This window comes from Stomoxys calcitrans, chromosome 2 (assembly GCF_963082655.1).
Source record: "Stomoxys calcitrans chromosome 2, idStoCalc2.1, whole genome shotgun sequence".
NCBI lineage: Eukaryota > Metazoa > Arthropoda > Insecta > Diptera > Muscidae > Stomoxys > Stomoxys calcitrans.
Window position 1 is genome coordinate 754,006 of NC_081553.1, and position 4,404 is coordinate 758,409.

The window sequence follows — 4,404 nt, forward strand, 5'->3', positions numbered from 1 at the left end:
AAAGATTGCATGTATTTAGAATGTAAAGATGTGTGTAGTAATTTGTCCATATGTAGTATATCCTAGAAACTCTTAAAATGCGTATTAAAATTATTTCTACACAAACATTTGTGTTACATTTCTCGAAGGGTCTTTGTGTTGTGGTTAGAATTTGTCGTTTTATCCGTTTGTAGGTATGTAGTATGTTAGGGTAGTTGGGTATTGGCGTTTAGGACTTCGTTTGCACGTTTGTTTTTTTATTTCAAGTTTACACACTTCAATTCGATGTTTCAATAATGCATATTTGAAATAATTAATAACTTCGTTGCTTAGAAATTGATATATTTAGAGTCGCGAAAAACTTTTACAATTTCGGGGGTCTAGTACAACGAAACGAAAGTAAGTAACAGCACCACGCACACACACGAGAAGACCTAAAGCTAAAATAACGGTGAGAGGAAGAAAAACAAATTTCAAATGCATTTAGTACTACATTTGTTTGACATTTCGTCATTTTGCTCATGTGCAGTAACAGCGATTTTCCGATACATCACACGATAGCAATAAAATAATAAATTAATCGATAAAAATTAGATGTGTGTATTATAGTTAAAAACCATACACACACGAACAACGAAAATTGGCGAAAGTAGTAACATACACAAATTCAGAGTTGCCCTAATCACAGATTTTGACAGATAGTGTACTGCATATATTTTGTTGTTGGGCAACTGCCACTACCTGTAAATGAATATATCTTGGGCAACACAGACTGACGCTCGAATTCAGTCGTCAACGTGGAAAATTCTTTTTTAAGTTTTGGGCGTTGGGCTTTTGTTTGCAGAGTTGTATTTTTCCACGCGACGCTCAAAAACGAAGTACAGCGGTTTTGGCCTTAAATCCGACAGACTCTATTCTTCACAAATGTATAACCATAAGTCGACAAGTCCGGATTTAATGAGCATTGTAAACAGGTTTTAAGTACCACTTCTACGGAATGTGTTCGCATTTTCTCATTCACCATTTTTTTTAAATGCGTTTTGACAGTTGTTCGAGTGAGAAGACGAAGTGAGTACTAGGGTTAGAAATTTTTATTTCGGTGTGTTACAGGTAAAATGGCGAAATGACGCCAACCTATAGCGGTTGGTATTGCGACAATGTGAAGATATGTTGTACTACGGTATGTTCCATTCATATAACCAAAATCGACCTGAAGTCCTAATCATAATGGTTAATATAAGCTCCCGCAATCCGCATAGTGGTGGAGAACTATCGATAGCACTATCGTCATTTTCATTGATACTATCGTCGATAGTTTAGTTTTCATATCACCAAGTTAAATTTCGAGTTAATTTATGGCTCTTGCTAAAAAATTGTTTATGAAAAAACATAGAAATGTCAATTCATTGACATTTCTATGTGTCTACATTTGCATTGACAAGTTAGTGCAACAGAGTTGTATGAGTGTGTATATTGCTTGTTTTTGGGCTTCTAACTATACCTCTCATATAATTCTACCATGCTGAAATTATTAATTTAAAAACATCACAAACAAGTTATTCGTATAAAACTTTTGCGTAAATTTTTTTCATGTTACAAAAAGCATTCTTATTAATTGATTGTACACACACGCATCCGAAATTTTTTAAAAAAAACCAAAGAAAAAAATTCTTTAAAGCTATTGCAAATAAATACCTTTATTTCTTTCATTAAGTAAACACCATATAATTTTCCATCGTTTATTTGACGAATTTCTATTCTTTAGAAAAAACAGCTGATTTTAATGTTAAATAAGTCAATAGGAGATGTTATATAGTTACGCTGGTTATAATTCATTGCAGTTTGAGATTTTCCTATGGCTATTTGTGCAAATTTTGTAATAAAATAGCCTGGCTCACTATTAGCCATGCAAAATAAATAACGCATTTGAAAAAGTCAATTAGGTATAATTTTGAACGCCTAGATTGAATTGTATTCATCAGGATGGGGCCATTATCACGTATTATATAAAAAGTACATTATCCTTGCACAGTGCATGTGCGGATTTATGTAATCGATAAATATATTTATAACTAAAGCGCACACTGATGCAAAATTACACTTTAGATATCCATTTTTACTAACGACATCTGGCAACGGAAAAGCTTTTTTTAATAATTGTTACACAGATAAGCAAAAACTATAACCACACTTTAGTTTTTCAACTGATATTGTAAGTTTTTTAATACGATGTGATAAATACAAAGAAAAAATATGTATTGACCGATTAAACATGGTATTGACTTACAAAAATCATTTCAAACAAGTTGTTAATAGCTTTACTTATTTTTGATACAGAAATTCCATATTTTTTGTATCACGACGATTGGAAAAATAGGGCATACGTTGAACATATTTTTAATTGTACGAAATAAATTGTTATTTTATAGTATAAATTGTGTATTAAACAAGATGATAATGGGTTCCCTTTCACACATATGCAATACGAAAAGAAGTGCGAATGAGTCAAATATATGTCTTACTTTTATCACATACAGATACAAAATGGCGGGGCTAGACAAAAAAATACGAAGAAAATTAGAGGGGGGGGTTTTTATCTCAACATAAAATTTAATTTTCTTTTGTTGTAATTTTAAAGTTAAACAAATATATTTTGAACAAGTTTGCGATGAAATGGTGTAATGCAGAAAAATGCCGCATGCAAACAAATAAAGGGTGATTTTTTTAAAGGGCTTTAGGAAAATTAAAAAAAAAACACTTAAAATTCATGAAGTCTTTATTTAAAACGATAGAACCGTCCATATAATTTAATGTTTGAAGATTATTTCATGCAAGTGACCGTGAATACGTCCCAAATGGTCTAACCGCTTAGTCCAATTTTGGCATACTCTTTCCAGCATTTCGGCCGATATTTTACGAATAAATGCAATGTTGACTTCCAATGCATCAATTAAAGCGGGCTTGTCTGTATAATCATGACTTTTAACGTAGGCCCACAAAAAATAGTCTAAAGGAGTTTGATCGCACGATCTAGGCGGCCAATTGACCAGTCACGAACGTGAAATAAAATGTTCACCGAAATCGACTCTCACTAAGTCCACTGTTACGCGTGCTGTGTTGCATGAAACACCGTCTTGTTGAAACAACATGTCATGTAAGTCAAGCTCTTGAATTTTGGGCAGAAAAGAGTTGAATATCATCTCACGGCAGCGTTCATCATTCACATTTATGTTATTATTCGCATAATCTTTCAAGAATTACGGTCCAATGATGGAACCATTCCGTAAACCGCACCAAACTGTGACTTTTTCTGGATGCAATGGTAGCTCTTGCAATGCTTCTGGCTGATCTTTACTCACAAATTTACAATTATTAGCAACGTCGCTGAATACAATGAAGCGTGCAATGAACTTTCTTAGCAGAGCACGCATTTTGGTAACAAAGTTCAATAATTTGTAAGCGTTGTTCGTTTGTAAGGCGTTTCATGGTAAAATTATAGACCAAACTGAAGATGTTTGACAGTGAAAAAAAAAACACGAAACGGGCGGGAGCTTTTTAAACTAATGTTGGCAAAAAGATAATAGCTAAAAAAATCACCCTTTAGAATTGATAAATGCCAAACGCGACAATTTGGAGGACATTGTAGAATGTGAACATGCTATTTATAAAAACATTTTATTAATACTTGGGCGCTGATGATGAAAAATATCACATGTGGATTTGGATTTCATAATATTACATGCAAAATGCTATGATCGGTATTTATTACGACTTGTTTTAAAATTGTATGTTTACAAATTATGTTGTTTTTAACACTATTTAAAGACGATGTCGTCGACAGCGAAGAGAGGTTTAAAATGGGTTAGATTCCATTTTTCAGATTCCATTCCCCTGACAGATATTCCTGGTTCAACAGAGGCACAATTAAGCAAAGCCATACAACACAAAAAAAAGAGACATTTCAAGAAGTTAAATATTTTTGGTAAATATTGGCAAATTTTAATAATTTTTTAAGTTTTTTTTCCCGATTTTTTTGCCTTATTCATACCTATATACTTGATATCTTCTTGTTTTGTCATTATAATATTAAAATCGAAATAAAACCAATTTTAACAAATTTTTTATTTTAGCAATATGATCTCCGCTTATTATACTGTAATCTGTCAGGAATAGCTTACTTTAAAACCAGGGTTCGCATAGTTCGATTGGTGGCAGAATAGGTCAAATACCCAAACAACTAGCATTGTTCTGTTGCAAATAGGAAGCAAAAGGGGGTCAATCCACTACAGATGTGAAACTATTGTAGTACTGCTTACTTTAAGATTGTGTCAATTCTAGCACAAAACTAGTTCCCTGCAACAGCGGGTTACTAATTCGTGCCGTTTTACGTTGGAAATTATCAACGGTTTTTAATTTCGGTCGCAA